The following is a 24,981-nucleotide window of genomic DNA, read 5'->3' on the forward strand; positions in this document are numbered from 1 at the left end:
TTTAAATGTCTCATTGGCTTAAAGTATCCATAAAGCCAAGCATCGCAAATAGTAGGGGTGGTCTAAAACCCCTGTTTTTTTCCCTTTGAACAATGGGGAGGCTTTCCTTTATTTTGTATCATATACTCCTCCTCACTTGTATATCCCTATATGCCCAGCTCTCCATTGAGCTGGACAGCATTTCATTTCTTTATGCTGCCACTTATCTGTACTGCAGTGTGGAGCACTTACAGCAGGTTCTACAGAGATGAATAACAGAGAAACACAATACTGAGTGGCACTGCTCCATTTTAGGTCTGTGTGTAGGCATACAAGGTAGCAGAGAGGTAGGGGAATCCCCAGGGTTTTTTCTAGCAAACTCAAACTAGTAATTTATATCCTTTTTTTCGATCTGATCCTTTCATGTAGTAACAAATCCACAGCTGCCATTTTGCCAAGTTTGGGAACAACAATTTCAGATTTCATCTGCAGGGACAATTAGATTAAAAAAGGGGGGGGGATTCTGGAGCTCCAAATTGTATCATGCCCTTGGTGTAGTAGTATGAGTAGTGGCTGTAATAGCAAGTCCTTATAGATCAATACTATGATCTAGTGTTCTTATAAGAAGGAGGCAGCCATCCTCAGTGGATGTCCAGTACCTCTGTAAACAAGTAAACGACAGAAAGGGGGGCGCAAACTGGATATATACTACTGGGTTCAGTGTAATAAGTGTTCAAAGTGAACACTTACAAGTACGTGAAGTGAAGATGCCCATCAATGAATAAACAGTCCTGGGATACTCTGATGCCGCTCTGTGGGCTCTGCTGCCAGTCCCTCGGCCGTGGGGATGATGGTGACATGATACAATGGCCTAGGGATCAGCAGCGAAGCCCACAGAGTGACATCAGAGTACCCCAGGACTGTTCATTTATCGATGGGCATCTTCACTTCACAGACATGTAAGTGTTCACTTTGCACACTTGTTACACTGAACCCAGTAGTATATATCCAGTTGGCGCCTCTCCCCTGTTCCTGCTTTTTTTTTTGCAGGGGCAACACCAGTCAGGAAATGTGATATCACATCATCCAAATACAAAGACATGTTTTAATTGCAATTATGTCTTAATGGTTGAAATTCAGTCCAATAATAACATGTAGGTCTCATGCACATTAACCCTCCTAGACTCCTTTCTGCCTGGCAGCAGAGTTTTGGCAGTAAAAATGATTGAAGCTCGTAAACATGTGTAACATGTTTAGACACGTCAAGTGCTTGGGCATTAATATATTTAATTGGCCAGAATAATCATTTATTCTGGCTATTGAAATGAATTAACGCTCAAGCGCTAGACACACCTAGTGCTTAGGATTATTTAGACACATTTTCACGCGTTTAGGGGTGTCATGCATTTTTTCTGCTAAAACTCTGCTTCTCCTAGACACACTGGTATTTTTTCCCTGCCTCTAAACACTCTCCTGCCTCTAAACCTCTCTAAACACCTTTGTGTGCATGGACACATAGGCTAACTTGCAGATGCATTTAGAGGCAGGAAAAAAAACACCAGTGTGCATGAGGCTGTACAGTTATTGAGGGTCCAGTTGTTATTTAGTGAGAGTTGAGAAAAGCAGGCTTGGAACCCTTTCATATATAATGGTTACTCAACCCATAAACTCTTCATTATTTGAATCTATAGAAATGGATCTTGTTTATATAATTATATCTGGCTGCCACTAATCTAAATGCAATGTTGCTCTAGCTCACACAGCCACTTTAGAACCTGGTATAGAATGTAGGGACCTTTACATATACATTTATACAACCAACCAGAATCTACAGAACCAGTAGCACCAAGGCTGTTTATTGCGGCTTTTCTGGATTTTGAAAGCATCTGAATGAACTATCTGTCTAATTCTTGGTGTTTGCAGAAATATAGCTAGTTCTTCTTCCAGGCACCTTCATACAGAAGGCCCTTTGTGTTAGCAGAGATAAATGATATGATGAGTGATAAGATGGGCCATATCTAACTCTATGGTCACAGGGCAAATTATATGCAGTGCTACCATCATTAAAGTAAACTAGCAATCAGAAAGAACCCTTACCCTATTTCTACACCCTGCTTTCAATTCCAGAGTGTTGGTTTCTGGGAGACATTTGTCCAAAGGACTTGTTAAAAGCTAAATCAGCGTGGTAATGTCACTATGACACATGCAGGTCCTCATGGGTCTTTATTTATGCTCCGGTTATTAGGAAAACTTCCATTGGCCCATTCAATGAGGCACAGGGGCAGTCCAGAACAGAATTTACTTTATTGGCTTACCCCCAGGTGTATTTGGCGAACATGCCCTCATATTCCCGGTTCACTTTTCGCTAACGTTGAGTTGCAGAATGCTTAGGTTTTGTATGTTCTTCAGGTATGCTTGAATTAGCCACAGGCAGAACCACTTTTGTACTAACTGCCATGGGTACTGACTAGACTAGACTATCATAGTTTCATAGTAGTTAAGGTTGAATAAAGATAATAATCTATCCAGTTTAACCTGTGAAGGTGTATGGGTGTCAATGTAATCATTTCCCATATCCCTGTATGTTGTGTTCACTAAGACTCCCTGCTGACACCTCCAATTATGGAAGAGGGTTGCAAATCCTTATCACCCTGACAGTGAAAAGCTCCCTACGCAGCTTAAGGTTAAACCGCTTCACCTCCAATCTCATTGTGTGGCCCTGTGTCTTCTTACACTCACTATCCTTGATGCCAACTGTCCTGGATCTGCTGGGACAGTCTTGATTATGCTGTGTCCAGTGCTGCATCCCAAGATAACAGCAAAACCATTGTCTAATATTGGAGATAGCACCACTCTAATGCCACTGGACTCATAGTTCACTATTGCTGCCAGGAGCTGGTCCTCTACAATCAAGCCCTATCTGGGTGAAACGCATCAGTGGGGTGTGTCTTATGGGAGGAGATTGAGCTGAAACCAGTCTTTGTTTCTTACTAGGGTGAACTTTAACAGTGTGTGGCCCTGTTTCAACACTTTGTAAACAACCCTTGTCTGAAATATTGATCATGTGCAGTAATCCAAAAAAGGGCATTACAGCTATGAGGGATGGCCCCTGCATAATAATGGGTGGGACCACTCAGAAAGTAAGCATGATCTTTGCAGGACCACCCAGAAAGTGGGCATGATTCAGGCTGGACTTCATAAAGGGAGGGCATGATATGTGTGGGCCATGTTCTGGGGGGGGTGCAGGGGTGCAGTGTCCAGGGGACTAGAAAAGACTGTGGCAAATATGGACTACCCTGTTTTTTTATGAAAACTGTTTTTCCATTGTCAGTTAGTCAACAATGGCAGCATACTTATAAAGTAGCCGCACTACATTTCTGTAAATGGGTCACATATGCGTCATATGTCTGCTCGGAGACCTTGAAAATCGTTTATAGCACCCCATATTAGGTCATAACCCATAGGTTGAGTATTAACTGATAACGTGTAGATAAATCTATTGACATCTTAGAACACGGAAAAAATATATATATATAAGATAAAGAATAAAAAATCTCACATACCGTTCACACCTCAGTTTCCAAATTCAAGAGTTTACAGCTTGTCATTTGCATTGAAGTTTCTTCACAGTTTCTTTAATTCGGCACCTTTAAAGATATATATTTACAATTTGAGAATGACACATGATTCATAATTAGTTTGGCTTAGCCTACAAAGAAAAAAAGTGCAAATGTACAATTATACTTTTTCAAGTGTACAAGTATGTACAATTATACTTTTTAAGGAGGGGTGGCTCCCCTTCAGTCCACCTGCCCCTATCTATCCATTAGAATGCATGTGCCTCCATTGTGGGGACACTCATTGTTTAGTGTTAGGACCACAGATTACAGGGTGCCTTGGCGCGGCTCTGTGGCTCACGCATGCGTTTGCAAATGCGTGCGGACAAAACCCCTGTTTTTAACGTATACTGTTAGACAGGTTAATTGGTTGTTCTGCGAGCTGGTCGGTAAGTAGGCTTGGTTTTTCCCTGGGCATTCCCCAGGTTTTGTTGTTATTATACTTTTTCAAGCCTAACTCCAGCCACGTTTTAAAAAAAAAAATTCCCCAGACTGCTTGCACCCAGTCCCTTCAGGCATGCCTCTCAGTCCTCTTACTGTATCACTTGCCAGCACATGTGGCTGTCTTCCTCCCTGGAGATTTGCCCAGCAGTGTTCTCCTGCTGTCCTCTACTTGCTCCCATGCCACAGAATCTCTCTGTGTGTCATTATAAGGGGTCCCTTTTGCACCCGAGCCCAGGCCTAAGTTCTTTTCCCCCACCCCAGACTGGGGAGCTACTCTCAAAGGCCGACAGCCTAAAACTCCATCTTCCAACCTAACTCCACACTGCCCCAGCTGGGCTGACCCTGAGTATTTGAAGCCATCTGCTTCTGAAATCTTCTCCAAGTTTCCAGACAGCAGGGGGAGTCACCAGAGAATTTGCAGATAAGTCATACAGCCTGCTTGAGTCACTGACTCAAAAAATCCAGCTGATGTGTCATCCAGCCAAGCCTGAAAATGTACCTACATTAACACAAAAACTCTAGCACTCTGGCAACACAGCTAGGGGGTCCTACAGCAGAATAGTGTCTTATACCAGTGGGAGGAATGGTGCCCCAAAGGCAGGATAAAGTTAAGCAAAGGGCTGCGTCTGTCCCCCGGGCGCAGTTTGGAGACCACTCCTCTAGACCACTGGAGTGCAGGGGAAAAGAGGCTGCAAGGTCCGGTCAAGCAGTATGGATGATCCGATTCATAAAACATCTGTACCTGGTCCCCCTAGGCATAATCAAGCAACAAACTCTTATGTTCCATACACACAATCGGAATTTTCATCGGGATAAACTCAGACGTATTTTTCCGACGGAATTCTGTTTAAGCTATCTTGCATACACACTGTCACAACAAATTTCTACCGTCCAAAACATGGTGAGTGGGGATGAGCTTAGAGTTTGAGTCGAACTCATGTTCGACTCGAACATTTCCTGTTCACCTGTTCGGCGAACAGCGAACAATTTGGGGTGTTCGCGGGAAATTTGAAAAGCCGCGGAACACCCTGTAAAAGTCTATGGGAGAAATCTAAATTGTTAATTTTAAAGGCTAATATGCAAGTTATTGTCTTAAAAAGTGTTTGTTTCCCGCGCTTAGAACTGTCCCTGCACAAAGTGTAATTTCTGAAGGAAAGAAAGTCATTTAAAATCACTCGCAGCTGTAATGAATTGTCGGCTCCCGGCAATTCAGAGAAAAGTCATTCATAAAAAAAAAAAAGCGTGGGGGTCCCCCCAAATTCAATTACCAGGCCCTTTAGGTCTGGTATGGATATTAAGGGAAACCCTGCCCCAAATTTTTTAAAAAAATGACGTGGGGTTCCCCCCAAATATCCATTCCAGACCTTTCAGGTCTGGTGTGGATTTTAAGGGGAACTCCACCCCAAATAAAAAAAAATGGCGTGGAGTTTCTCCCAAAAATCCACACCAGACCCCTTATCCGAGCACGCAACCTGGCAGGCCGCAGGAAAAGACGATAGAGTGCCCCCCCTCCTGAACTATACCAGACCACATGCACTCAACATTTGGAGGAAGCTTTGGGGGTCTGTGACCCCTCAAAGCACCATGTCCCCATGTTGATGGGGACAAGGGCCTCATCCCCACAACCCTTGCCCGGTGGTTGTGGGGGTCTGCAAGCGGGGGGCTTATCGGAATATGGAAGACCCCTTTAACAAAGGGGACCCCCAGATCCCGGCCCCCCCTATGTGAATTGGTAATGGGGTACATTGTACCCCTACTATTTCACAAAGAAAGTGTAACAAATTGTAAAAAAACACACAGGCACCTTTGTGAAAGTCCTTTATTAAAAAAAAATATTTCAGCGGTGGTAATCCACTCTCGGTCTCCACTCCAACGCTGTCAGTATCCAGCGAAGGGTGATCTCCTCTCCACTGGGGTCCAGCGATGAGAAGATCTCCTCTTCATCCAGGTCCGGGATCCAGCGATGAGATGTCCATCCAGCCCACCCATCGCCTGTCTCCACTGGAGATAGCCAGGCGAATGATGCGGCTTCAGCCAGTGACAGCTCTTATTATCTGGATGAAGAGGAGATCTTCTCATCGCTGGACCCCGGCGGAGAGATCACCCGTTGCAGGATACTGACAGCGTTGGAGACAACCGCTGTATTATTATTTTTTTTTTAATAAAGGACTTTCTGCACAGTGTGTGTGTTTTTTTTTACAATTCTTTACACTTTCTTAGTGAAATGGCAGAGGTACAATGTACCCCATTACCAATTCATATGGGGGGGACGGGATCTGGGGGTCCCCTTTGTTAAAGGTGTCTTCCAGATTCCGATAAGCCCCTGCCCGCAGACCCCCACAACCACTGGCCAAGGGTTGTGGGGATGAGGCCCTTGTCCCCATCAACATGGGGACATGGTGCTTTGAGGGGTCACAGACCCCCAAAGCATCCTCCCAATGTTGAGGGCATGTGGCCTGGTATGGTTCAGGAGGGGGGGCGCTCACTTGTCCCCCTCTCTTTTCCTGCGACCTGCCAGGTTGCATGCTCGGATAAGGGGTCTGGTGTGGATTTTTGGGGGAAACTCCACGCCATTTTTTTTTATTTGGGGTGGAGTTCCCCTTAAAATCCACACCAGACCTGAAGGGTCTGGAATGGATATTTGGGGGGGGGGGGGGAACCCCACATCATTTTTTTTAAAATTTGATGCAGGGTTCCCCTTAATATGCATACCAGACCTGAAGGGCCTGGTAATTAAATTTGGGGGGACCCCCACGCTTTTTTTTAATAAATGAATTTTCTCTGAATTGCCTGGGAGCCGACAATTTATTATAGCCGCGAGTGATTTAAAAAAAATGTTTTCTTTCAGAAATGACACTTTATGCAGGGACAGTTCTAAGCACGGGAAACATGCGCTACTTCACAGGCATACTATACAAACCCCCCCCCCCAGATACGAAATTTAAAGGAATATTTCACTTTTATTGTTTCACTTTAAGCATTATTAAAATCACTGCTCCCGAAGAAATGGCAGTTTTTAAAACTTTTTTTTTGCATTGATGCATGTCCCCTGGGGCAGGACCCAGGTCCCCAAACACTTTTTAGGACAATAACTTGCATATTAGCCTTTAAAATTAGCACTTTAGATTTCAAACGTTCGAGTCCCATAGACTTTAACGGGGTTCTGGTGCGAACCGAACGGGGGGGTGTTCGGCTTATCCCCAGCGGTGACGTACAACACTGCGACAAGCCGTGAAAAATGAAGTTCAATGCTTCCGAGCATGCGTTGTCTTGATTCTGAGCATGCATGTTTTTTTCTCTGTCGGAGTTCCACACAGACGATCGGAATTTCCAATAGGATTTTTTTTCCATCGGAAAAAAATAGAACATGTTCCCTTTCTAAACTCTGATGGAAAAAAGTCAGATGGGGCACACACACGGTCGGAATATCCGATGAAAGAATTCCGTCTGACTTTTTCCATCGGAAATTCCGATCGTGTGTACGAGCCATTATAGTGCAGGCTCAGCCCCACTGCAAGGGGAGGTTTCTACTGTTCCTGGAGTTCAGTGTTTACAATACAATATAAGGTGTGCAATTTTGCCACACTTTCCTTCATATGTATAATCATACCAGTAAAAAACAAAAAACAAAATAAAGCAAAAATGCAAGTGTTTTAGTGCTGCATGTAGAGCACTTCAGCCATACATAGGGATGATAGTGAGATAGTCAAAAAATGTATTGACTGCCTTAATGCAGCATACCACAGTTCTTAAAAAACGTGTGTTAACATATGGACCTAAAATGATTTCTCAGTGTCTCAGTCTTTTATACTATTTTGTATATATGTCTTGCATGGGACAGGATCAATGTAACAGTCTCTGTACACATTCGCCAACATAAAACATACACACAAAATACTGAAATAGCCAGAATCCTGTAAAAACAGGAAGCAGATTTTCATGTCATCTGTAGTTGTTAATTTTCTGCTAGATTTTTGCAGTATTTGAGATGCAGTGCTGAAAAGTGCCGCTCCAAAGTCATGTTGACTGTCAAAAAGCCTATGCAGCTGCTTTGTAGATTGTCCCTGCATGACCCGGCCCCACAACCAGCAGAAAGCTGTCAGGTGGTTTGGAATCTAAGCTATCAAGACACAGAGTGCTGCAATATCATTCATGCCAGTGTGTGGCATCGCAGGGGCAATGGAAAGTTGCCCAGTTGTCAATCATGATTTTGCACATATGGTTCTGTTGATGCAAAGGACGTTTTTTTTCTGCCAAAATCTAATTTATACTATAGTGTTTTCATTTGTCTAAATAGACTAACTGACAAATCACTGGTTATGAACACTTGGTTTAAATGCAGAACAGAAAAGTCAGACAGAAGTGTTCTGTATATTGATTTAAAAATAAAAGAGGGCACCTTGGCACAGGCTGTACAACATGGATCCACAGTGAAGAGCTGCATGCTGAGAGTTATTAGCCGATTACCACTGGGCAGGGGGACAGCAACACAAATAGTTTGCACAATACATTATTCAATCTATTCTGCACTTAGTCAACATGCTGCTTCTCTGATGCTCGCTAATCCCGCATTTATCCCACTTTTTTTTTTTTAACTGCTGCAAGAGAGAAGGCCAATCTATACTAATCTGGATTCGCTCAGCTGGTCATAGTCCAAGGTTATTGGTTTACTTATTTAAAGTGGAGCTCCACCCTAATTGCAACATTACCTTAATAGTACTGCCGGTATTAAAAATGCTTAAAACGGATGTTTTTATTTATTTATGTGTACAGTACCTTTACATTCATGAGCCTTCCGGTCTGCACAACTGCGGGTATTCTTCGGGCATGAGGTCACTTCCCGTACCACGCAGTGTGCTCTGGGATCTTCTCTCATAGCTCCCAGTTTTCAGTGCGGAGCTGTGATAGCAAATATCGCGCGATTTCTGAACCAGGAAGTGACGCGTGACATCTATCAATATGACTTGTCTTGTTAGATGAGGCTGTATCTTTAAATTGCGACGCCTGCCGTTGTGATGGCAACACAGAAGCTGACGCCACGGCTTCCCGTTGCGAGTGCGCATGCACGAGATCGAGCGGTGGATGCTGGGACATCAGCATCACCGCAACAAGGAAGTGCCTGCTTGCGGGTTTCTAATGCCCACAGTTAAAATGGCAATGGCACGAACAGCAGAATATAAGTCTAAATTGCAGGCAGAATGACAGAGGAGCGGACGTAGGACACAAAAAACGTGAGTTTATATAAGCAGTGCTATTAACTAGTTAACTAGCCCTAAAAAAAAAAAAATGTTTTTGCGTGGGAGATCCGCTTTAACAGTAGTAGATCTATGTGTGTTCCATCCAAATGATATTTTGTTTTCTAAAGTACAATGTAACACAACAAGCAACTGTGTTTTTTTTTCTAAGATATTTTCCCTTTTTTACATTCTATTGGCATTTCGGTACTGCTGATTTCCTGTAACCTGTTTACAGCCACTTAATGTCTATGTGTGCTCCATGACATTTCTCAGTGCAAGTTTCCTGATGGTGATGAGGATGGAGAAGACCATGCCTAATATAATGTATGTTGGAACGGCCACGTGTAGTCTCCAATCTAATTCTGTGTAACATGGTGACATCTGCGGAGCACAATTTGAAGAGTGTTGTAACTCTACAATAGAAAGTGCTTAACCACTTCAGCCCCGGAAGAATTTATCCCCTTCCTGACCAGAGCATTTTTCTGCGATTCGGCACTGCGCCGATTTAGCTGACATCGTGCATCATTGTACCCAAACAAAATTGACGTCCTTTTTTCCCCACAAATAGAGCTTTCTTTTGGTGGTATTTGATCACCTCTGGGGTTTTTAATTTTTTGCTCTATAAACAAAAAATGAGCAACGATTTTGAAAAAAAGCTATATTTTTTACTTTTTTGCTATAATAAATATCCCCCAAAAATATATATATATACAAAAAATGAATTTTTTTCTTCAGTTTAGGCTGATATGCGTTCTTCTACATATTTTTGGTAAAAAAATAAGTGTATATTGATTGGTTTGCGCAAAAGTTATAGCCTCTACAAAATAAGGGATAGATTGATGGCATTTTTATTAATATTAATAAATTTTTTTTTTTACTAGTAATGGCGGCGATCAGCGATTTTTATCGGGACTGCAACATTATGGCGGACACATTGGACACTTTTGAAACTATTTTGGGACCATTGTCCTTTATACAGTTATCAGTGCTATAAATAGCCACTAATTACTATATAAATGACACTGACAGGGAAGGGGTTAAACACTATTGGACGATCAAGGGGTTAAGTGTGGACTACCACTGACATGACAGCGATCACTGCTCCAGATGACAGGGAGCAGTAGATCCTTGTCATGTCACTAGGCAGAACAGTGAAATGCCTTGTTTACTTAGGCATCTCCCCGTTCTGCCTCTCCTCACCGCAATCGTGGGCACGCCGGCGAACATCTAGTTCGCGTGACCCGCGGGCACACTACCGAGGTGCGCGCTAGGTGGCAAATTTAAAGGGACGTACAGGTACGCCCATTTGCCTGCCCGTGGCATTCTGTAGCAAAGTAAACAAGTATTTTACCTAAAGTGGAAGTAAAGACACAAGGTTTTTTATGTTCTATGCATGAAGGTAAAAAACCCTTTTGTGTGCTGCAGCCTCCACAGCCCCCCATAATACTTACCTGAGCCCCCTCTTGATCCAGCGATGTCCACGAGAGCCTTGCCTCTCTGGGGAATCACACTCCTGATTGGCTTTTGGTAGCAGAGGGAGCCATTGGCTCCCGCTGCTGTCAATCACAGGCAGGGCCGCCATCAGGGGGGTACAGGCAGTACACCTGTAAGGGGCCCGGAGGTCCCCAGGGGCCCGGGTGGCAACCCCCTTTAACCGCTTCCCGACCGCCGCATGTAGATATACGTCGGCAGAATGGCACGTACAGGCACATTGGCGTACCTGTACGTCCCTGCCTTTCCGCGGGTCAAGGGTCCGATCGGGACCCCCCCCCGCTACATGCGGCGGTCGGATTCCCTCGGGGAGCAATCCGGGACGACGGCGCGGCTATTCGTTTATAGCCCCTCCGTCGCGATCGCTCCCGGAGCTGAAGAACGGGGAGAGCCGTATGTAAACGCGGCTTCCCCGTGCTTCACTATGGCGCTGCATCGATCGAGTGATCCCTTTTATAGGGGAGACTCGATCGATGATGTCAGTCCTACAGCCACACCCCCCTACAGTTGTAAACACACACTAGGTGAACACTAAATTCTACAGCGCCCCCTGTGGTTAACTCCCAAACTGCAACTGTCATTTTCACAATAAACAATGCAATTTAAATGCATTTTTTGCTGTGAAAATGACAATGGTCCCAAAAATGTGTCAAAATTGTCCGAAGTGTCCGCCATAATGTCGCAGTCACGAAAAAAATCGCTGATCGCCGCCATTAGTAGTAAAAAAAAAATAATTAATAAAAATGCAATAAAACTATCCCCTATTTTGTAAACGCTATAAATTTTGCGCAAACCATGTGGCAAATCCCTTTTTTATTTTTTATAAATGTTTATTTTTTTTATTTATGTATTTTTTTTTATTATTTTTTTTATTAAAGGGCCCAGAGGTCCCCAGGGCCCTGGATGGCAACGCCCTCTTTTTTTTTTATAAATGTTTATTTTATTTTTTATATATTTTTCTTTATTAAAGGGCCCAGAGGTTTCTTTTTTTTATTTGTATTAAAGGGCCCAGGGCCCCGGATGGCTACCCCCCTTTATCTCTTATTTTTTTTTTTGTAAAGGGCCCCCATGCCTGAAGCTGTGTAAGGGTCCCCATAATTTCTGATGGCGGCCCTGATCACAGGCAGTGAGCCAAGCAGGTGATGGAAGGGACAGGGCCGAACCCCATGTGTAAATGGACACACAGAGTCGCAGCTCAGGAGCATGCCTGCTTGCTCTGGGGGCACCCAGCAGGAGGGAGGAGCTAGGAACACTGGCAGGGGACCTGAGAAGAGGAGGATCTGGGCTGCTCTGTGCAAAACCACTGCTCAAAGCAGGAAACTATAGGAAGTTCAGAAACAGGCTCTTGACGAATCTGCAGCCAGTGAAGGGTCCCTGGCCATGCACTTAGCAATGCTGGAATTTTTCTGTATCTGTACCAGTAACGATGAGTGTGAGCCCCATCAGTCATTCAGCTGACAGGGAGCCGGCAATGATGGATCTGCTTGCTCACTCGCTAGAGACTCTCCACACTGTCTAGGCCGCGGCACCTGCTGGAAACCCCAGGAGCAGCTGGGTCCCTGCTTTCAGCTGAAGGCTGTGGTCCAGAGAGAAAGACTCCTCCCCGGACCAAGCTATTTATGTCCTCACCAGCATTGTTCTCTCTCTTCCAGCAGGCTGGAACATGTAGTCTGCAGCAGTCTGGCTGCAATGCAAATCCTGGCTCCTTGGACCATATATCCCATGATCCCTTGCTCTCAGCTGTGGTCTCTGCTTGCTATGCATTCAGGATATGATGACACAGTGTCCAGGCTGAGCACTAGAGGGAAACAGGCTCACTGCAGCTGCTGTTACAGAATGGCCCACGGTGACACAAGTAAAGTTAGACAGAACCTGGCTACACATATAAAATATCTTAAAACCTACTTTTAAAATTATTTTGACATATTAAAACTTATATCAAATTTTAGAGATTCAAGTTAACATATTTTTTCATTTATAAAGCGCCAACATTTTCTGTATTGCAATACAAAGTAAATTGAACTATTCACTTGAGGAATATATTAAATAATGACATTTAATGCAGCTATTAATTTAACCCACCTGTTAGATACAAGGACAATCTGAGTGGATACCAAAAAAAATCAAATTCCATACAAAAAGTGTCCTTGGTGGAAGTTGAATCAATGACAAGGCCACCCTGATATCACTAAATACAAATTTTGCTCAGTCATAGCTTCATGCTAATCTTGCGGCCTTCAGAAAGAAATATTTCCACCTTTTAACTGTACAATCACCAATTACATTATTGTATGAGAATAGGGATGGGGGGGCGTGGCTTGGCGCGCAGAGTGGATGGCCGCAGAGTAGGAGAGCTCCGACATCCAGGGAGATAAAGCACAGTTACAACCCGCTTTTCCGCTGAAAAATGCCCACACCGATAAGGAAGGGACACCACAACCGATCACTGCGATCGACGGGCACCCCAAAAAGCAAGCTATCGTCAGCTAACTTGGTGAGATTCAGCTACAGTGGTGCTGGCAAGAGTCCCAAGATGGCGCCGACCCGGAGCCCAGAACGTGGAGACGACAGGGAGGACGACGAACTATCGCTCCCAGCCTCTGAATCCTCATCAAGAGGTAATATACCCAGCGACCACCCGCTGAACTACGCTATCATGACTGACATCGCAGCCGACATAAAGAACTCCTTTGCACTAGCCATCACAGACATCAAGTCAGAACTAATGAGGCTCTCGGAGCAAATGGCGGTACACGATAGGGCAGGCAAAAGGAGAGACAGGGCCCTGATCAGGCTAGACGACATAGCAACGACCCACTCATCTCACCTCATAAATATGAACAGACAATTAGAGGATTTGGACAATAGGGGAAGAAGAAACAATATTAGGGTGAGAGGGGTCCCCGAATCCATCACCCCTGATCAGATTAAACCCACCCTCACCTCCATTTTCAACAACCTCATGGATAGGCCTGAAGCCTCGCCCATTGAATTCGACAGGGCTCACAGAGCCCTTAAGCCCAAAGCCCCTGATGATAACCCCCCGAGGGACATTATCTGCTGCCTCCCAAACTACACCCTAAAGGAGGATATATTACAGAAGGCGCGGCAGAACGATCAGATCGCTTTTAATGAGGCCCCGATCCAACTTTTCCAGGACCTATCCCCTATAACACTAAAGAATAGAAGAGCCCTACGCCCGCTACTAGATGTTCTAAGGGGGAAGGGAATCACATACCGCTGGAAATTCCCATTTGCGCTGCAAACCACGTTCAATGGCAGGCAACACATGCTTAGAACACCGGATGAACTCCTAAAATTCTGTGAAGGCCTGCAAATCGCCCCGGTTGACTTGCCTGATTGGTACATGGATTTCCGTTTACCGCCAGAAATCAATAACCATCCACCTAAACAGGGACCTTCCCCTGCTAAATCTCCCTACAGACAGGGAGCCTCCAGAAGGAACGCAGGCTGGAATGAATACAACTCCCCGGCTGCTAAGAGTCCCAAGATGTGATAGAAGGTCAGACAACATCTAGATCACGATTTGACTCTTTCTTTCTCCTGCTTCCCCCACGATGTCGCCCATTTTAGTTACACGGATCTGCCTTTGTGTTTTATTTCTATTTAATTTTTTCTAAAACCTGCTCTACGCTTACAACTGAAACCTTAGGACCCCATGTTGTCCTCAGAAGATTGTCCTGTCTCCCCCTACCTGAGGGTAGTGGCCTGCTGATAACACATAGTTTGCATGACAGCCTCTACCTTAGTCTTACATACAACCTGAAAGTCATCTGTATGCCAGTTTGCCTAGCCCAGCTCCCGTTTTAAGTATCTCACTCCAGATGCTTTATAACCTCTGCCTTACGGATGTAACTGGAACTCATTTCACCGCATGAGATGTATATATATATGCAGAATTTTCAGTTAATTTTTGATAGATCCTGATCGACACGCGCGGCAAGGCACAGGACAACATAGAACTGACCAAGCTAAACTTTTGGAACGATCCTTCTTCTCAGGTTAATGGCTGCCTAAAGGGGTGTCAGTTTCACCCTATAACCCCTAAGTTAAGAATTATATGTACCCTTATGTACCCCTATGGAACAGAAAAGTGATCACTGTACAGAATAGTTCCTGTCTTACTATTACTTACTTAGCTCAGCCTGTATCTTTTTTTTTCTTTTTTGTCCTGAGTTATCGCCCTTTAACAGACCCTCTACCTGCGGAACCATGTCACTTCAGGATGTCATCAACCTCTTCTGACAGAACATGATCTTCTAAAGTCAACGATGATGGACCCCTGATAAACAATGTCTGGTATAGTACCCGGGACACATCTAACCCACACCTGAACTATTAGGTTTTTTTTTTTTTAGAGTACGGTCCCTGCACTGTACAGGTTATGGTCTGTCTAGGTAGGAGTCTAGACTATGGTCCGGAGCTAGTCAGCTGTGTCAACTCCGTATCCGACAGAACCACTAGTGTCCCATCCTAGATTTGAAGGGTCCACGCTTAATTGGGGGATGTTTTGTTTGATCAGTCAGAGTAATGGGACCACCCTGGCAATCCTCATAATAGATAGATGTATGGATTCTATAGGTCTATCACTGACTGCCCTCCGGGGGAACGGACGGGACTATTTAATACATGGTTTACTGGGAATAGAGACCCAGGGGTAGTGATTTTATCCCTGTCTTTAGTTGCTCCTCTTTCCCAGCAGCAGACATAAGGCAATTTCCCATTTGGCGACTCGTGGGGAAATGTTACTTAAGTTTTAGTTTCTAATGTTATTTACAGACGTTTTAACTCACATAATCATTCTGGGTTGTAACTCATGTGTGCTTTAATTTCAACCTTCAAAAATTCTCCCTGGAACCTAAGGTTCCTTGCTACACGTAATAGTAGTCTATATTGACCTACACACATCCACCTTGACACCTCCCACTTTCCCCCCCTAGAGACACCAGAGGTGTTCACTTTGCAACACCTGTTATCTCTGCGCTTCTATAAGCGACATCCAGAGTACAGTCTCGCCCTACACGTACTCCCCCTCTCTCATTCTCCTCCACCTCTACCTACCACAGTCCCCACCCCCTTCCCACCCTCCCTCCCCACTCCCTCTCCATTCCCCCCCATCCATCCCCCCAACTCCCTTTTTGGTCTCCCCTGCTGCTAACTAACTACAACGTTTATACCTCCTTGCCCCAATATGTCATACTCTCAATTAGGCAGATCGCCAACGGTGATTTCACACAATATCAACGGCCTCAACGTCCCTGAGAAACGAACAAAGCTCCTACGAGAACTTAAAAAGGTGAACCCCTTGGTAACCTTCCTACAGGAAACACATTTCAAAGGACCAAACACCCCTAAACTCACTGACAATTTCTTCACTAAAGCATACCACGCAACAAACCCCCTAGCAAAAACCAAAGGAGTTTCTATCCTTCTGAGCAAACATGCCCCTTTTGAGCTAACCGGGCAACTAGCCGACCCAGACGGCCGCTATATTTTCCTCAAAGGCTCATGGGCAGGGACCCCGGTCACGTTAGCAAACGTGTACTTCCCAAACTCTGCCCACATCACATTCTGTACCAAAATTATATCAGAGTTGAAGTGGTTTGCAGAAGGCTGTATCATCCTAGGTGGGGATTTCAACATCCCCCTTTCCCCCTCGCATGATACCTCCAATGGTCACTCCCATGTTTCGTATAGGTCACTGAAGAGGATTAAGACTCTACTACAATCACTTAAACTAGTAGACACCTGGAGACTCTTACACCCCACAGACAAGGATTTTTCCTTTTTCTCCCCTCCCCACAAGAAATATTCCAGGTTAGACCTGATCTTTATCTCCCAAAGAAATCTAACTGCATTGTCAAAGGCGGATATAGGCATCATTGCACTCTCAGACCATGCCCCAGTAGCTGTGACATTGTCCCTAGGATCCAAACAGAAATCTCCGTTCAACTGGAGACTCAATGCATCCTTGTTGACTGACCCAACTGTCCATGACAGCATCCGAGAATCCATTCAAACATACTTCAGACTAAATAAGGACTCTGACACCAACCCGCTTAATAACTGGGAGGCTCACAAAAGTGTTGTAAGAGGAGAGTTAATCAAATGGGGTGCGAGACGGAAAAGGGAGAGAGCAGAGGAGATCACTCGACTCTCAAATACCATTGCCACACTCGAGGCGCTACACAAGAAATCACTCTCGGAAGGGGTAATGGCTGACCTGACCAGACATAGAAAATCCCTCACACAACTATTGAACTTCCAAACTCAAAAATCCCTATTTTTCAAAAGGAATATATTTTATGAAAAAGGTGACAAAGGAGGGAAACAACTCGCTAGGGCCCTTAGAGATGCTACTTTAGCAAACCAAATCTACTCAATTCGAAATAGCTCAGGCACCCTGGAACACTCCTCTGAGAAAATAGCTTCAATTTTCCATGACTTCTACGCAGGCTTATATGACCTTCCTCCACAACACAAACCACATTACATACACTCCTCCAAAGAAGAAATGATTCTTAAATTTCTGACAGATAGCAAACTTCCGTCACTTCCTCCGGAGGAGGTCTCCATCTTAAACGAGCCCATCACAGCTACTGAAGTCCAAACGACAATTAAAGAACTGAAAGCAGGGAAAAGCCCAGGCCCTGACGGTTACACGTCTCAATACTACAAAACATTCTCCCTTATCCTCACTGACCCACTGCTTAAAGCCCTTAACCACTTAGCACAACAACCACATGACTCCAACTCCTTACTTTCAGCCCACATTGCCGTAGTCCCAAAGCCGGATAAAGACCACACAGATTACGCAAATTACAGGCCCATCTCCCTCCTAAATCTGGATATAAAAATCCTGGCAAAAATTCTAGCAAATAGAATCAAACCTCTCCTATCAAAAATCATTGGCCCTGAGCAGGTGGGCTTTATGCCTGGTAGGGAGGCCAGGGACAACATAACCAAGTCACTGAACCTAGTCCATCATGCTAACATCTCAAAAATCGAGGGCCTTCTCCTGTCCACAGACGCGGAGAAGGCCTTCGATAGGATATCATGGGACTACCTTTTTGCAGTGTGTTCCCACATTGGTCTTGGGGGAAACATTACGGGTTGGATTAAGGCCCTCTATCAAAACCCGACTGCACGGATCAAGGTCAATTCCACCTTATCTGATCCTATTAACATCCGCAATGGCACCCGACAGGGCTGCCCCCTGTCCCCTTTACTTTTTATTTTGTCACTAGAGCCACTCATCAGGACCATAAACCTATCCCCAGACATCAGGGGTTTTACGGTTAAAGATAGGGAATTCAAACTAGCGGCCTACGCCGATGACCTTTTATTTTTCATTACCCAACCACACATTTCCATGCCCAATTTATCTAAAATATTTAAAATATTTGGTTTCATATCAAACTTCAAAATCAACCCGACCAAATCTGAAGCGCTCAACCTTACCCTTCCACCTGATAAACTTAAACTACTTAAGGAGAATTTTAAATTCAAATGGGAAAAAGAATCCCTGAAGTACCTAGGAATCAGACTCACCCCTGAACTGAGCTCCCTATTTCAAACTAACTTCGTCCCCTTGCTGAGCTCGATCTCCGGTGACCTCAGGAGATGGAACTCCGGATTTTTCTCCTGGTTCGGTAGGGCCGCCATCTTAAAGATGGTAGTTCTCCCGAGACTATTATATCTTTTCAACGCCCTCCCAGTCCACATACCGAACTCCTTTTTCTCCAAACTCCAATCGGTTCAAAGGGGATTCCTCTGGTCCCATAAAAAATCCAGAATCTCAATGAAAATTCTCAAACTTCCCAAAAACAGAGGTGGCCTGGGCCTACCAGATTACAAAAAATATCACTATGCCTCCCACATTACAAGGATAATAGATTGGCACTGTAATGGCCCTAATAAGGACTGGGTACAACTGGAATTATCCTACTCCTCACGCTCCCTTCTTTACTACCCTTGGACCCTTCATTCCAAATCCTCTAAAAATTCCACCAATCCACTCATAGCCAACACGTTAAAAATATGGCATAAATTAGCTGGACCCTATAATCTAGCCACAATTCCAGGCCCTCTGACACCGATCACTGGAAACCCAGATTTCCCCCCGGGGCAGAACCAAAAGTCCCTACCACTCCCTAAACCCTCCAAAAAATTCCTGGTCACACATTGTATGTCTGGCAATGTGGTCAAAACCCTGACATCTCTTAAGACCGAATTCGGTGATACAAGCATAAACCCCTGGTTCTACCTACAACTTAAGGATTTACTAGTAAACAGTAAACACAAAACCTCCTTCTTTCAAAACCTGACTCCCATGGAAGACATCTGCCGTAGGAGGTCTCCAGTACTCAAAACCACCTCCCTGGCATATAAATGGCTAGTCGCACATGACTCCGCAGAGGCTAACAAACACAAGGAGAGATGGGAGGGTGACTTAGGCCGACAATTTAACGAACACCAATGGGAAAGAGCTTGCATATTTGCACATAAATGTTCACTAAGTACCAAACACCAGGAAACTTCTTATAAAGTTCTTACGCAATGGTATGTTACCCCTGTGAAAGCCCACAAATGGTCACCAACGATCTCTGACACCTGCTGGCGCTGTAAATCAAACTTAGGCACATTTCTGCATATCTGGTGGGAATGCCCCCAAATCCGCACTTTCTGGGAAGAAGTTTCAACCTGGATCAAGCACATAACTGAAACTACAATCATCTTGGATGCTGCAGCCTGCCTACTCCATATCAATTCTGTATCTATACGAAGGTATAAAAAATCATTAACAAGGCACCTGCTCACAGCGGCAAAGTCATTGATTCCCCTGTTCTGGAAAACAGACAGGGCCCCAGGGGTCAGAGATTGGTTGGACAGGGTAAGCTACATTTACAAAATGGAGGACCTAGTTGCAATGAGAAATGAACATAGCTCAACCTTCATTGAAAATTGGTCGCCTTGGGTTGCATTCACTCTCTCAAAAGAATATGAATCCCTTTCTTCTCACTGATTTACCATTACGTGGGCCTAACACTCAATTACCATATATTTTTACTTTTACGATTTGTATCTCTCACAAAGCTGGCTACTTCCTCATGATGTTGTCTAATGATACTCCTCTCATGCCTTCTGTCTACACCCTCCAGACAAATTGCCGTTCTTCCCTCCTCCGGACCAAACCCCCACCCCCCGCCCCTTCCCTCTCCCTCTCCCTCCCTTAACCTCCTTCCCTTCCCCCCCCCCTCCCCCACCCCTCCACCATCTCTTTTTCTTTTTCTCTTTCTCTCTTTCTTTTCCTTTCTACCATACCAAATATGTTTATCTAACCTTCCATAACGGATATATGTTCATCTATATATCAATCCTAAATGTATACGAATGTTTATGCTATATAAGTATGTTGTTATATCCTACTTTTTGTACAACCATACTTTCGCTTCAATAAACCTTGATTGTGAAAAAAAAAAAAAAAAAATAGGGATGTGACATGCAGTATATTACCAAAAGTATTGAGACACCTGCCTTTGCACGCACATGAACTTTAATGGAATTCCAGTTTTAGTCTGTAGGGTTCAATATTGCAGCTATAACAGCTTCCACTCTTCTGGGAAGGCTGTCCACAAGGTTTAGGAGTGTGTCTATGGGAATGTTTGACCATTCTTCCAGAAGAGCATTTGTGAGGTCAGGCACTGGTGTGGATGAGAAGGCCTGGCAGTTTCCTCTCTAATTTATCCCAAAGGTGTTCTATCGGGTTGATGCCAGTCAAGTTCCTTCACCCCAAACTCTCTCATCCATATCTTTATGGACCTTGATTTGTGCACTGGTGCGCAGTTATGTTGGAACAGGAAGGGGCCATCCCCAAACTGTTTGTCCAAAGTTGGAAGCATGAAATTGTCCAAAATGTCTTGGTATACTTACACTTTAATAGCTGGATTTAGGTAGGGGCGCGCATCTTTGCGGCGGCGTGGCGTAGCGTAGCGTATTTACACTACGCCGCCGTAAGTCAGAGAGGCAAGTACTGTATTCACAAAGTACTTGCCTCCTAAGTTACGGCGGCGTAGCGTGAATAGGCCGGCGTAAGCGCGCCTAATTCAAATGAGGATGTGGGGGGCGTGTTTTATGCATATTAACTGTGACCCGACGTGAGTGACGTATTTTAACTTGCCTGCTAAGTTACGGCGGCGTAGCGTAAATGCGGCGGGCGTAAGCGCGCCTAATTCAAATTAGGCTGAGGGGGCGTGTTTTATGTTAATGGGGGTGACCTGACGTGATTGACGTTTTTTTACGAATGGCGCATGCGCCGTCTGTGTACATATCCCAGTGTGCATTGCTCCAAAGTACGCCGCAAGGACGTGGACGTAAATTACGTCCAGCCCTATTCACGGACGACATTTTTTTTAGGGATAGGAAATTGAATGCTCTTGAAGTGAGGGGGTGAAAATGCAAAGTAATGATAGTATGTTATGCTATTTCTGCCCCTGAGCAGACTGGCGAGGGGCTGGCACTATGTCTCCGCCCACTGGACAATTGTCTGCCTCTTGGACCAAGGGGAGACCCCGCCAGGCGCAGTGTGATCCCATAGGGGCTGCCAGAGGTCCTATCTCCCTTGATCCGGATTGCTAATTGCTGGTTGTGAGACGGAGTCTCATAAATTCTAGTGCCAGTCATAGACTGTATGTTAAACGCCACAATAGTTTTAATTGTTTGTTTCTTAATTGTGTTTACATTCCGAGTGTGGAAAGTCTGTACATTTTTTTTTTTTTGTTCTTGTACGAAACTAATAAAAATCTTTGAAAGAAAATGCAAAGTAAAATGGGAGTAGTTCAACAGCAGGGGAAACTGTAACATGGGTGGAACAAGGTGGTGGTATTGAGGGATGGAGTGCAGTCATAGGTGTCCGAGATGGCCCCCTGAAAATGCAGGGGAAATATGCTCAGACAACCACTGATAATACAGGAGAAGCTGTATCCCAGGTGCATAATGCAATATAAGGGCGGCTGGTAGGGGAATTATTTGGCATCCAGTTGGTTCATCCACAGTCAATTCCCATTTCAAATTTAGCACTATGAACCCAGGATTAAAAAGCACCAAATGGCACATATACAGTACCAATTGAGCTATTGCTGGAACTGTTGCAAAGCCTTACTATGTTAGACATCTCATCCTCCAATGACACAAGCTCCCCATTGCACCTTGTTACATTAGTCCTTTGCACACTTTTCCTTTACCAACTGCCCCTCAACCCATGTCACTACACATCCATATTTCTCCCACCACTGAGATACCCTGTTTTAGCTTGCCCATTCTCCCCCTGACATTCTACTCCCCTGCGACCACACTCAACATTGCTATGTCATTTCTGCAGCACCCAGATGGGCATGTGCAAACTAATAAGGGGAGTTCAGTGGTGGGCGAAGGGTGGTTGCATCATGACATGGGTTGAGAGCAGCTTGTAGGGGAAGCAGAAAGACTTTCATTTAAATAAATTAATTTTTTAATCTTGTTTAGCCTTTTGTTTTTTTAATTTTTCCTTTTAAAAAAAAAAAAAATCCTTTTATTTTTTACTTTCTATAACAGAATAAAGAGCCATGTTGTATTCCTATTCTTTGTATTCTAATGAGTGAATTTTTTTTTATTACCTTATACAATCGAGTATAAGCCGATCCGACTATAAGCTGAGGCCCCTAATTTTACCACAAAAAAATGGGAAAACGTATTGACTCGAGTATAAGCCTAGGGTGTCCATCTGAATGCCTCATTGTGCCTCACTTTGCCTCACTGTGTCCATGTGCATGTCTCACTGTGCCCATGCCTCACGGTGCCCATGCCTCACCGTGCCCATGCCTCACTGTGCCCATGCCTCACTGTGCCCATGCCTCACTGTGCCCATGCCTCACTGTGCCCATACTGACTTTTAACATGGGAGTCTATGGCTGGTACTGGGTCCCCAAAGTCACCGGAGAAATGACTGTTTAACATAGGAGTCTATGGAAGAGGTGCCCGGCTTTGAAAGATCAGTGCTCCCCGGCCGTAGGTCCCCCAGACAACAATCTTTGCACACTTGTAGAGGAAGAGTGGAGCTACATGTGTGCCAAGTTTGGGGTCCAGGAAACCTACGCCCGGCCAGTACCGGGTCCCCAAAATCTGGAACATCAGGCGCAAAAAGGTGACTCGAGTGTAAGCCGAGGGGGGCATTTTCAGCACAAAAAAATGTGCTGAAAAACACGGCTTATACTCGAGTATATACGGTACTTTATTATCTTCTCTCCGGTATGTTTTACTTTTAACATCTATATGCATGACTATGGAGCTCTGAAGATGTATGAATCAGTTTGGGGGATCAGCTGATGATCATGAGGATGAGTCAATTGCTCAAGTAGCTGTCAGTGAGTCTGCTATATATTATAAACATATTTTTATACTACAGACACAGTTGTCTGTGTACCCCTTGGGGAGATTGTAATAAAATATTAAAGTCGTTTTTAGTAATAATTTAATTATTAGTGGCTCAATTACTCTTTTCAGTGTCTCAACCTCCCCAAATATATATATACTGCTGCAAACATACCACAATAAGGAACGTGTAGCCCAGACCTGGGCAAACTACGGCCCGCGGGCCGTATACGGCCCGGCGGACCTTTTAATCCGGCCCACACCCGCCGCCGAAATCGCCGCCGCTGCCACGTTAATCACTGCGGCGGGGAACATTAGACAGCGTTCGTTTGAACAGCTGTTTTCCCCGCCGCGCATAGACACTCCCCCTTGGACGGATCTGTCCAATCGCGAGCAAGGGGGAGTCACATAGACACTCCCCCTTGCTCGCGATTGGACAGACCTGTCCAAGGGGGAGTGTCTATGGCATAGACACTCCCCCTTGGACGGATCTGTCCAATCGCGAGCAAGGGGGAGTCACATAGACACTCCCCCCTGCTCGTGATTGGACAGATTCGTCCAAGGGAGAGTGTCTATGCGCAGCGGGGAAAACAGCTGTTCAAACGAACGCTGTCTGTAATGTTCCCCGCCGCGGTGATAACAGTAGGCAGGGCCGGGAGGGGTTACTGTGCCCATCACACGCAGCCACTTGTGCCAACACATGCAGCCACTTGTGCCAACACATGTAGCCACTTGTGCCAACACACGCAGCCACTGTGCCACCATAAATTGTCGCCACTGTGCCAATCACACGCAGCCACTGTGCCAATCACACGTAGCCACTGTGCCAATCACACGCAGCCACTGTTCCCATCAAACGCAGCCACTGTGCCAATCACACGCAGCCACTGTGCAATCAATTGTTGCCACTGTTCCCAAACACAGCCACTGTGCCAATCACATGCAGCCACTGTGCCCATCAAACACAGCCACTGTGCCAATCACACGCAGCCACTGTGCCAATAACACGCAGCCACTCTGCCCATCAAACGCAGCCACTGTGCCAATCACACGCAGCCACTGTGCCCATCAAACGCAGCCACTGTGCCATCACATGCAGCCACTGTGCCAACACACGCAGTCACTGTGCCATCAATTGTTGCCACTGTGCCCATCACACGCAGCCACTGTGCCATCAATTGTCGCCACTGTGCCCATCAAACGCAACCACTGTGCCATCACACGCAGCCACTGTGCCATCACATGCAGCCACTGTTTAATCAATTGTTATTGATTAAACAGTGGCTGCCTGTCCCCAGCCTCTGTCCCCCTCCTGTGTCATGTCCCCAGCCTCTGTCCCCCTCCTGTGTCATGTCCCTAGCGTCTGTCCCCCTCCTGTGTCATGTCCCCAGCGTCTGTCCCCCTCTTGTGTCATGTCCCCAGCGTCTGTCCCCCTCCTGTGTCATGTCCCCAGCGTCTGTCCCCCTCCTGTGTCATGTCCCCAGCGTCTGTCTCCCTCCTGTGTCATGTCCCCAGCGTCTGTCCCCCTCCTGTGTCATGTCCCCAGCGTCTGTCCCCCTCCTGTGTCATGTCCCCAGTGTCTGTCCCCCTCCTGTGTCATGTCCCCAGCCTCTGTCCCCCTCCTGTGTCATGTCCCCAGCGTCTGTCTCCCTCCTGTGTCATGTCCCCAGGGTCTGTCCCCCTCCTGTGTCATGTCCCCAGCGTCTGTCCCCCTCCTGTGTCATGTCCCCAGCGTCTGTCCCCCTCCTGTGTCATGTCCCCAGCGTCTGTCCCCCTCCTGTGTC

At 45.4% G+C, this 24,981-nt stretch overlaps 1 protein-coding gene across 12 annotated transcripts in view; it reads right to left on the reverse strand.

Annotated features, from left to right (window-relative positions):
* MEF2C (myocyte enhancer factor 2C) overlaps positions 1-24,981 on the reverse strand; it is a 375,780-nt gene that overhangs the window by 311,423 nt on the left and 39,376 nt on the right. For all 12 annotated transcript variants that reach the window (XM_040341964.1, XM_040341978.1, XM_040342013.1 and 9 more), the window contains exon 2: positions 3,543-3,626. The gene's annotated coding sequence lies outside the window, so the exon portion shown is untranslated. The remainder of the gene's footprint in view (positions 1-3,542; positions 3,627-24,981) is intronic.

The sequence above is a fragment of the Rana temporaria genome, chromosome 1 (genome assembly GCF_905171775.1).
Source record: "Rana temporaria chromosome 1, aRanTem1.1, whole genome shotgun sequence".
In the NCBI taxonomy this organism is placed as follows: domain Eukaryota; kingdom Metazoa; phylum Chordata; class Amphibia; order Anura; family Ranidae; genus Rana; species Rana temporaria.